Source organism: Periplaneta americana, chromosome 13, assembly GCF_040183065.1.
Source record: "Periplaneta americana isolate PAMFEO1 chromosome 13, P.americana_PAMFEO1_priV1, whole genome shotgun sequence".
Lineage (NCBI taxonomy): Eukaryota > Metazoa > Arthropoda > Insecta > Blattodea > Blattidae > Periplaneta > Periplaneta americana.
Genome location: NC_091129.1, coordinates 114,409,574 through 114,421,984, shown reverse-complemented (window position 1 = coordinate 114,421,984; position 12,411 = coordinate 114,409,574).

The following is a 12,411-nucleotide window of genomic DNA, read 5'->3' as shown; positions in this document are numbered from 1 at the left end:
CATTTGTTTTATCATTTTTCTAATTCTTTTAAACAGCTTAAAAGTAAATAGGAAGTTGTCACAAAGGATAGGCCTATAGGTCAGAAAAGGCGTCCATCAAAGAAATTTCCTAAGTCCATTATCACTTAATTTAATAATGAACGAAATCATTAAAGATGTTAAAAATGAAGCTGGATATAGACTGGGAAATAAGGAACTAAACAGAGCATGCTATTCCTCCTGTACTCCAGTACAGCATTGATAAACACTTTAGTTCTTGATGACAAGCTCCCCATATTGTAACTCTCTTAGCATTAATCAGGTGTACCACGAAGAGGTGGAGTTACGCCATTATAGCAAAACCTGCCTTTAATGTAGAAATCCCAATAAAGTGTAAATTAACAAGGAAGCACTACAGAAAACTGAAAATGAACAACAATGCTAATGAACTGAAAGGCAAACTATATCAGATAAAGTCAATGGAGAAAGACACATTTTAACAAATCCTTGAAGACAAGCAGCAGCATATTTTCAATTATTTACAGGACATGATTGTCTCATTGAGTATCTCAACAAACTGAACTTAACAATAATGAACTGCCCAATATACAGGGTGATTCACGAAGATTGTGCAATACTCTAGGATGTGATTTCTGACATCATTCTAATGAAAAAAGTTTATATACACGTGTCCGATTTTGAATAGTTTTGGATAAAATCACGTTTCTTTCTTCGGTAACATGCATTCTTGTGAACTTTTTCTCTCTTTGGACGTATGGAGCTGTATGTGTTACAGTACAGCTGATAGCAGCGACACAAAATCTCGTGACATCAGGGTCATGGTTAGAGATAACTCAACACCGGTACAACGTATCTACCTAGCATCCAAACAACGGAAGGTAGGGAATGCAGTGCTTGCAGTTCACACTCGGGCGGCTACGTGTATTGCTGCAGAAGGTGAGGTCTTTGAAAACTGACTTTAATACAGAATTTTTAGGTAATAACGTGAATGTTCTTTAATGAATTTATAATACACCCAGTACCATTGTTGTAAATCATTTAAATGCTTAAACCTTCATAATATCTACGTTTATGTTTAACATTCAGGGCGTAACTCACTCAATTAAAAAAAATATGACATCTTTATGTGAACTTTTTTCATCACATTCATACAGTCCTCTCTATATATTGAAAACTCAAAAAGTTTCATATCCATTGTTCACGAATTAAAACAGAAAATCAATATCCCGAATTTAAAAGAAAACCTACAAATTAAACCAAACCCTTTAACTCTATTAAATATAGAATATAATCTAAATTTAACAGAAGAAATACTGAAATCAGAAGTAAACACTGAAATACTGAAACAATTGTCTTTAGAGACAATTAATATTAGGTATCCTCCACAAAACTGGCTTCATTTATACACCGACGGATCCTTGATCTCCAGAGAACAAGGTGCCGGTGCAGGTGTTACGTGCTGTCTCTTCTCACTTTATAGATCTCTTGGGTATGGAACAACAAGTTTTGATGGAGAAATCATTGCAATAAGTGAATGTCTCAGGAATCTTCTATGCCACATCAATAAATTTAAGAATGCAGTTATATTGTCAGACTCCAAAGCAGCTATTCTATCGATAGTCTCTAAACACACACCTTCATCTCAAACAGCAGAAATAACTAAAATGCTCTCTCAATTAATATCACTCAATAAAAGAATTGTATTCCAATGGATACCATCCCATTGTGGAATCCTGGGAAACGAGAATGCGGATGCTTTAGCAAAGAAGGGCAGCACTGCTACTTACAGACCTGTTACTAAATCTACGTATTACTCTGTAAAAAGATTTATTAAATCTACATACTTAGACTACAACAAACAAAATTTGATAACACAATCCCAAGGGAAAAAAATGGAACTCTCTGCATCAAAATCCACAGTTAATTCCCCATTTACCACGCAAATCGTCTGTAGCTGCATTTAGATTGGCAACAGGCATGATTGTTTGGCCAAACACCTGCATAGAATTGGAATATATCAGTCCCCTAACTGCCCATTGTGCAACTCAAACCAAGAAATGGATTCGGAACACCTCAAAATCTGTGCTTCAGTGGCTGGTCGTGATAATATCTTTGAAAAATATTGGAGTGCAAGAGGTCAAATGACTTTATTGTCAAATGCCTGGCATTAGAAAACAACAACAACTTTTTTCATCAGAATGACGCCAGAAATCACATCCTAGAGTATTACACAATCTTCGTGAATCATCCTGTATAACAAAAATTAAATTTTTAACAAACAGCATCTTCACCTGTGTGATAAACTAAACTCCAAATAATAGGAAGAACAACAACGGCACTTTATTGGTAAGCTACAGAAAGAATGATGAAATCAACTAATTGGCATTCGACAACACAGTATGCCATAAAGACAACACCTTCCTCATAACAGGTACAGAGAATAATTTGCAATGGTTATTATGTAAATTCCTTAGATGCCAGAAATATGGTATGAAAATATCAACCTCAAAAACTAAATCTATGACCAAGTACATTCTATTTGAGTTACGAGGAAAAATTATTGATCAGGTTATGATTAAAGATGAGGGATTTGTGCGGTTTGTCGTCAGGTTGCGTGTGTATAGACGTTATACAGCTGTATGCCCAGTGCCTGTGTTAACTTCCGACGTAAACAAACCACGCGAAGAGTACAGCCTAAAAATGACAAATGCAACACTCCGTTAAGGTCTAGCAGATGACAATATACAAATATGAGGAATATGTTGAAACATTAGTATAGTTAGAAGAAGAAACTTGCCTTTATGATTCATCCATAGCTTCAGAGCCATCACAAGCCGAATTGCACTGCACTACTAACATTCTTAAATTATCGAATGTCAAACGTCGTCATCGATCACTCAGACAATTTTTGAACTTCGAAAAATTCTTTCTATGTAAAGGACGTTAACAGTGCTTATATCAAGTATACTATCCTATCGTCTGATGATTTTGCATTATTCAGCAAGTTACAAATTGTTAAATAGCTCTTATTTTTCTGTTATTTTTTCTTTATTCTCTGTGTGCAAGGTTCTGGAGGTCCTTTCTTGATTTTTTTCTGACACCTCTTCTATTATTGCTATGCCCTTGGATATTTCCAAACCAGACGTTTCTAACTGTGTTATGCTTTCCGGTATCGTTTTGTGATTTTGGTGTATGAACTTTATATCTTCAAACAGTTTAGAAGAAATAAGAGATTTGGCAGTGTTAATGGAAGATGCATTTTCAGTACTTAAAGCATCATTTACTTTTATAACTGAAGTGTAATTTATTGCATAATATGAGACAGCCTCTACCCAGGTACCCCATCTTGTAATTACTGGTTTTGGTGGAAGGGCAATACCTGGTGCAATGTCTCGAAATTGTTGTATTCTTGCAGCGCCTTAAGAAATATTTTCTTCATGGCAGATATGAAGGTGTCAACACCACTAAACATAGCACGGATCTCCTCAGCCAATCTATGAAGACCATGAGCAAGGCACGTTATGTGAATAATGTTCTTATACCGTTCTTTTATTCCATTTGCTGCCGTCACTACTTCCGTTCACCACTGCAGTGCACTGGACTTTGAAGGCCTCTGTTCGTTCCGTGTTGTTATGATAAGACGGCAAGTAGGCAAATGGATAGCGTGTAGTTGCATTTCTTTTGGTTGCACTGGTCGTAGTTGTTCACCTGCCTGTTCACTTATGCTCCCTGTTGAGTCAACGTGTTTTTCGTGCCGCGCACAAACCCCTCATCTTTAGTTATGATATTAAACTACCTAGATGTTGAGATAACTAGCTGGCGATCACTGCACAATGAAGTTACATATCAAACAAGGCAGCAAGAATATCAAGCTGTATAAATGATTGTTGTTTAGACAACTATCCTAAGACAAGTTGGAAGCTCATAAGTGACACCAATAAGGCATCACTCATGAAGCAACCAAGCCAGGAGACAGTAGGGTAAGATGGCCAGTTCATTTCCCCCTAATATGAATATAATATGGAAAATAATACAAATCTATAGTGATAAGAGTGTGTAATCAAGATGTACACAAATATTTAATGAAGGATGCTAAAGTGAAAATATATACAGCAGAGATTCGTGCATTATTCATTTATGCAACTGAGACGAGCTGATACAATAAAGACTTAACAGGTACTAGAAATAAACGAATTTAACATATAAAAAAAAGTAATAACGGGTAAATCTAGAAGAGATGGGGTAAGAAATGAGGCCATAAGATAACCAAATATACAGAGTATTGACGACGATTTGAATGGAACCAACATCTATCTCGCATGGCACTGGATGGAGTTGTACGTATAAGTCCTGGTAGAAGGTAAAAGGAACTCTGGTAGGCCGAGAAAGAGATAGATGGATATAAATAATTCTAATCTCTGTACAGAACAGGCTCTAAGCCTAATATGAAGAGAAAAAGATATAAATAATTCTAATTGCTTGCCATTCATTATTCTTGCTATATTTAAGTTTAACAAAGAATAAATAAAATGACTATCACACATATCGGTACTTTGTCATACAGTTTACATGTCTGCAACAATTCGATTCCTTTATGATAATGTGAATATTACTGATCTTTACAGTTTAAGAGAAACTATTATTAATATAAAAATAAGATGGCTTTCATGTTCTGTATTGGACACAAAAAGCTATCTTCAAGATTGAAAAAATCAGACATTTGGCTTCATTTAAAATCTGTAGATTTGTGTAGTTAATTTTGCATACATTTACATAAAATAAGTATGTAATAATCAGTTATAATATTTTTCTGCCCATGAAAATCGGTATTTAAAAGTGACATAGATATTTAAAATATTAAGAGCTTACCAACTTTAAGCATACTTCTCCCTTTTCATTGAAAACCTTGTTTGAGTAGTGCACTCAGGTGTGGGTTCGAGACCAGTTTGGGCCAATTACCTGGTTGGGTTTTCCGAGGTTTCTCCCAACTGTGAGGTGAATGTCAGGTAATCCCATGGCACATCTTCAGACTTTTGTTATTACCAATTCCACTGGCAAGCATAATAAATCTCCAGGCTAGTGCTTTCGAAACAAAAAAAAAAAAGTATAAACATGTGGTCATGACAACTAAAGAAAAACACTAGTCTGTGGTAGATTTACTACTAATGAAGCAACTACAGAAAGGGAGGGTAGGAGGTTGGTAACAATTTTTTTTTTTACATGAAAAAATAATTCTGTTAAATTATGTATTATTGAAACGAAACAGTAATTATGTTTTCAACAAATCTTAAGAAATAGGTTACTATTGGAGGGTTAAAGACTAATGGACTAACATAGCTTAATGTGATGTTTGAGTTATGATACTATTGTACAACAATTAATTAGGCTACACTACATTGGCTTAGTTATATCTGCATATTTCTTAAATAGATGTTTAATATCTTCACTAAATTAAGCCTGCATTTAAATTTAAAATGATACCTCATTCTTTTTCACTGATTGTAAGACTGACCATTAAACATTTTTATAAATTGTTTTAAATTTCAGTAACAAAAAAGGTTGCCAGACATTGTAATGATATTTCCTTAGCTTGTTGTCTTAGTACTGAATTTAAATTATAGAATTTCAACATCAATTAAAATCAATGCAGGCAAGAAATAGGCCATAAAAGTTGCTTGAAACCCTCTCTATCCGGGACGGGGTTCTTTACATGCCAGAAATCTACAACATGAAACCTATAGCCTTATTTCCTTCCTGGAAGAAGCCGTGCTAAGGATTTTTATCACCATTTGGAATTCTCTCTCTTCAATCGGGTTTGAACCCACGAACCTCGAACTGAAAGGCTAGTATGGTAATCACACATTAGACCTGCAAGAACAACATTTCTAGGTTAGGTATTACAGCCTATACAAAACTAGAAAGGTATCGACAGTTCAGTGGCTTCAAAGCATCACCATGGCAACCGCTCAAACTAGCCAATCAGAGTCCATGGCAACAGGTCGACGTTGCTGATTGTTTCGCAGCGAGCACGAGGTAGCCAGTTGCATTGTTCGGAAGAGTTGAATCTTCGTTACTGTGTTACACCAAGTATTGGTGTTCTGTAGTGGCTATTGTTTCCGTACATATTTTGTTGTTTTTTATATGTTATTTTACGACTCTGAATCAACATCTTAGGTTATTTAGCATCTGAATGAGATGAAGGTGATAATGCCGGTGAAGTGAGTCCAGGGTCCAGCACCGAAAGTTAACCAGCATTTGCTCATATTGGATTGAGGGGAAAACCCCGGAAAAAACCTCAATCAGGTAACTTGCCCCAACCGGGATTCGAACCCGGGCCACCTGGTTTCGCGGCCAGATGCGCTAACCATTACTCCACAGGTGTGGACTATTTTATTGTTGAAGATAGATAGAATTAGGTTTGAGTTTAGTTGCGAGTGTATTTATAACGCGATTTATAGTGTCCGTGTCGCAAGGCATCATTCTTGCAATTTGCGGCACAAAACGAACCACAGGCTCAGAGGGAAGCAAGTAACGTAACAGATGCTCCTCTTACAAGTCAGGAAAGAGAAATGGTTTGTAATGTTCAGGACTATTTCGAGAAAGAAAGAGACAATGGCAGGCCTCTTATTCCTGTACAACAGGGGGTAAATAGAACTGCAGATGCTCTCAAAATAGGAAAGAACACCATCGTTAAAATAGGAAAGGAGAAATTGAAGTTGAATGAGCAAGAGGATGGACCTTCCCGATTTGAAACTCTGGGAAAGAAAAAGAAAGGTGGAAAAGCAGGTGACAATTTAGATGCCTTTCAGGATACAATCCGGCAGCATGTATATTTATATTATCTACGGAAGGAGCATGATACGTTAAAAAAGCTGCAAACTTCGCTTCGAGATGTGGATCTTTTCCATGGCAGTGTTTCTTCTCTGCACACTGTCTTAAAGAATTTAGGTTTCAAGAATAAAAAAATCAATAGTCGTAAGGTGTTAATGAAGAAAACTTATCGCTTACACACTATGTACCATATTCGCATTCACTCATACATTTTTTATTTTTATTATTATTATTATTATTATTATTATTATTATTATTATTATTATTATTATTATTATTATTATTATATTAGTCTGGTCAAAGACTACTATATGATACAAATTTATGAGTTTACGAGTTTGTGTCAGCTGCTTAGTTCCAACACAGCAGATAGACTGCACAAAGAGCTGCACTGCACTATTGCACAACTTCACAACGTCGCTCCCATTCCGCATGTGCGAGAGAGAACTGTCAATACCTTTCTAGTTTTGTATAGACTGTAGCTATGAAAATTATGAAAAAATAATACAAAATATAAAAATTAAATCTTTAGCTCAGAAGCTCAAAGCAAAAGATTTAAAACATTAGCCATGACAAAAAAATAAATAATAATAATAATAATAATAAAATTATGCTTTGACAAAGTATCATTATTAATGCATCATTTTAAAGATATTTCATTTAGTTAGAATAATAATAATAATAATAATAATAATAATAATAATAATAATAATAATAATAATAATAATAATAATAATATTACCTGTGCAAGGCACACCACACCACTCAGTGAGTCATCCTTTCTCTTCACAGACTTCTCAGTGTTGTCAAATGTCACAATTGAGCCAGGGATGCAAAATCCTAAAGGGTATACAGTAGAGCTTCGATTTCTGTCGTTAATTCATTCCAGAAAACTGCCATGAGTAACATATTGGCAATAATGGAACAGTGTAAGCCCATCTTGTAGTAACAATTCATTCCAAAAAATAAAACTAAGGGAATGCCTCTTAGGTTACAATTTTGAACAATATTATAGGTTACAAGAAAGTCATCCCATAACATTTTCACACCAATTTCATTTCATAAAAATGATTAAATCCACTACATTTTTACAGACTTTAACAGAAAAACATGCTGTTCATACTCAATCACTGAATCCTGTGTTTCAATGGAAAGTCATGATTGTTTACAAACTTCGACACAAATGAATAGGTATCGCACTCCTCTAGGTCTATGTATATAACAAGGACAGTGTCGGCTAAGGTGCTTGCCTGCCGATCTGGGGTTGCGCTCAGGCACAGGTTCGATTCCTGTTTGGGCTGATTATCTGGTCAGGTTTTTTCCTAACTTAAGACGAATGTCAGGTAATCTATGGCGAATCCTCTGCCTCATCTCAGTATCAATTTCATCGATGCTAAATGATCTAGTACAGCAGTCATCAGCACAGTGCACCCTTGGGCTAGCATCTCTTACTCGCGGATGAGAAAGCCACTAGCATGCATCCATGGCTGCTGGCAGGTATGCTTTCTATCTCTCCCTTCTGCACGATGGAGCATATTGCAATACACTCCTCACCTCTTACCCATTTCAGCGAGTTCTGACGACCATTGATCTAGTAGTTAAGCGTCATTAAATATAAAAAATGACAGTAGGCCTACAGAAACCAGTGTTCATGTATAGAAATAAAAGCGCATAACTAAACAAAAGTTAACATTATGGTGACTGCAAATAATAAAACTAATATGCAATAAATAGGATCGAAAACAGTCATATCAACAAGTGTAGCTATTCCACTTAAAATAGTTGGAAGAACAATGCATGTCTAAAATTCATACTCTTCATTTGTAAACTAAGACAAAAATAAAACATTCAAGCCAACGTACCTGTAGTTTCATTCTACGTGCCAGTGTATCCCAGATAGTGCAGACTTTTTCAGACCTGACACTCCATCGTGTGACAGTCCTAGGTCAGTTTATTAGGGGAATGAGTTATCTCATGGAGTGTTCAGGTTAGTCTTGCATTAGCATTGTAATGCTGATAAGACATCACAAGTGCAGAGCAACATAAGAGTCCTGGTGCAATATATTTAAAAAGTTTTCAGTGATTAATTTTGTTAATTTTCTTCCTCCACATCAAAGTGCTCTATTCCGTTTTGTGTTGGTGTAAAAAACTTAAAAACAATGACAGGACTGCCAACAGCAGAAACTAGAGTAGAAAAGTAAGATTTCCTGAATAGGTACCACTGTACTCCCACCCTCCAATGTAACCCAGCATGTTTCACTTCGCACTGCTCTCCCCATGTCTATTAACAGTTCTATTCTGCATCGATGGAGTGTCAGGTCTGAAAAATACATCTGTAAACAACGTGTTTTTTTATTATCCTGTTTCTTGAAATAACTGTCAACACTTCCTTCTTAGACTAAGCAGGTGACCATATGCTTGAGATTGTGTGAATGTTAATTATCCAAGAGAAATGTACTGGTATATGATCCAGCAAAAATGACAATTAGTAGAATTCCAATTATAATCGAAGCTCCACTGTATTCATCCTAAATTGATGTGAAAATTATCAAAATGTTTATGCAATTTTATTTACTCCAGTTTTCTTTATCATCCTCAGTTTTGAAATTAAATGCTTGGGATATGATGTATAAAAGCAAACAATAAATATTAATAAAAAATCATATTTATGCACTACAGCTTAATCTGACCTAAGAAAAAGCATCAGTGTAATGGTAAAACCTACAACAGTATTATTTGAAATTTAAGAGCAATTTAGGGATGATAACCATTTAACAGAGAAAAACAACAGTCATCAAGCATGTCCTTACAACACAGCAGCAGCTGAATAATACTTTTTTGCGTAATAAGTGTGTTTTCTCATCTTTACAGCAAATGGCCGCCACAAATGAAAGTTGATTTTACTGAATTCAGAACTACCAACCTAAATAAGTATGTTGAAATATTAAAAATAACTGCTCTAGTGTTGTAATGAAAACCAGTGGGGATATTCAAAAAGTTTAACAACCAGGTCTCTCTTGTGTACCTATGTTGAACATATAAGGTATGGTAATTGCAAATACTACCTAGAAATAATTTAACAACCGGTTCGTCCGAAACGTCCGAATATCACAGCTGGTGTTAATATACATTATACAAAACAAATCACTGCATTTGAAATGTACTGAACTTATTTAAACAATTCTAACTTCACTTAACAAAAGAAATAAAAATTATTCCAATTGAACATGAAATATTACAAGTACCCTACCTCAATCACTTTTACTCCTTCACATTGAAGTTGATAGTGAAGTTTGTGCAGTTATTGAATGTTATTGGAATCATACTTTTTCCCAAACTTATAGATTCTTCCAAGCTAATTGAATTTTGAACCTCTCAGGAAGTTGATGGTACAGCAGTCTCGGACGAAATTGATGGAATGACAGTTTTGGTGGAAACTGAAGCACTCTTGTGGATGCTGGTACCAGAACTGTTGCTCTCATACAAGATCTTCTTTGCAAACTGCATTTTGTTTTGTATGCGTGTTATTATTCGGTTGAGAAGCTTTTGTCATCTAGTCTTCTGTCAAAAAATCTGCAAGTTAGAATTTATAAAACAGTTATATTACCGGTTGAACGCAAAATACCCAGAAGAATTTTTGGACCGGTGCAAGAAAATATGCAGTGGAGAATACGTTATAATAACGAGCTATATAAATTATATAAAAGTTTTGATGTTGTTACTTTCATCAAATTAAGGAGGCTTGAATGGGCTGGACATGTCTATCGGATGGAAGGGAACAGAATACCAAAGAAGATCTTAGAAGGGAAAATACATGGTAAAAGACCAATTGGAAGACCCAAAAATAGATGGATAGATGCGGTAACGATCGATTCTCAGGACTATCTCGGAACAACTGCCTGGAGGAGATTAGCACAGGACAGGGACAGTTGGAGGAAGAAAATTGAGGAGGCTAAGGCTCGACTTTGAGCTGTGATGCCATCGTAGTAGTAGTAGTATATTACCGGTTGTTCTGTATGGTTGTGAAACTTGGACTCTCACTTTGAGAGAGGAACAGAGATTAAGGGTGTTTGAGAATAAGATTCTTAGGAAAATATTTGGGGCTAAGAGGGATGAAGTTGCAGGAGAATGGAGAAAGTTACACAACGCAGAGCTGCACGCATTGTATTCTTCACCTGACATAATTAGGAACATAAAATCCAGACGTTTGAGATGGGCAGGACATGTAGCATGTATGGGCGAATCCAGAAATGCATATAGTGTTAGTTGGGAGGCCGGAGGGAAAAAGACCTTTGGGGAGGCCGAGACGTAGGTGGGATGATAATATTAAAATGGATCTGAGGGAGGTGGGATATGATGGTAGAGACTGGATTAATCTTGCTCAGGGTAGGGACCAATGGCGGGCTTATGTGAGGGTGGCAATGAACCTCCGGGTTCCTTAAAAACCAGGAAGTAAGTAAGTAAGTATGAAATCTTCCACATACCCCTCTGCTATGGTAGAAGATTTCCAACCAGCATGACGTTTAAGAGCAAGAATATTGGCTCCTGTATCTGTTAATAGTGTAGCCAATGTCCTTCTAAAGGCATGTCCAGTATATAAATGTGCATCTTCCATATTTAAAAACTTAGCAATATTTTTGAAGGTATCTGTCCCATAGTGGTCATACCCTCAACTTGATTTACACCTCTTCCACTACAGTAACAAAGAAAAAATTCTGTGACGTACAATTTTTTAGTCTCAGTTTTGCATACTTTCTGAATATTTCCATCAAGTGAACTCTCCATCAGACTCATAAATAATTCTGTAAATCATTGATGGGTGTACATCTTTGTACTGGGTATATTAATGATGACAGAACCCCTATTTTCAGTCATCAACTGTCAAATTTACAATCTTGTCTCTCCAACAGGCCCTGGCAATTTCTATTATCAAGCTTGCTTACTTACAAATGACTTTTAAGGAACCTTGAGGTTCATTACTACCCTCACATAAACCTGCCATCGGTCCCTGTCCTGAGCAAGATCAATCCAGTCTCTACCATCATATCCCACCTCCCTCAAATCTATTTTAATATTATCCTCCCATCTATGTCTCGGTCTCCCCAAACGTCATAGTTACTTTCATCATTAGGAAATTTTCAAGAGCTTCAATTAAAAATCTATTCATCTCTTCTCTATTGAAAACTTCGGACTTTTTAGGTATATGTCCGATATTCTTCTTCTTCAGGAAGCTACTAGTGTAACAAAATCTGCAATATTTATACCTTCTTTCAAATTTATCATTGAATATAATGCCCACAATCTCATTGGAGACTTCAATCTTTCACTCCTGAGCACGAAATAAGCAACCATAGTTTTTTCAACAATATATGAAGGTACTCATTAATGTAATATTTGTAGTCACTAACTTATCGCCTTATGAGACACATTACTTTAAATAAATTCTCATTAATTACTACAAAAATGAATTTCAAGACAATTGTTCTCATAAATTGTCACTCACCTGGTGACTATTTTTATTTTTAAGGTGTGGTTTGTAATTCCCCAGCTTCATTACATCTGTGGACTCCCCATTTTATT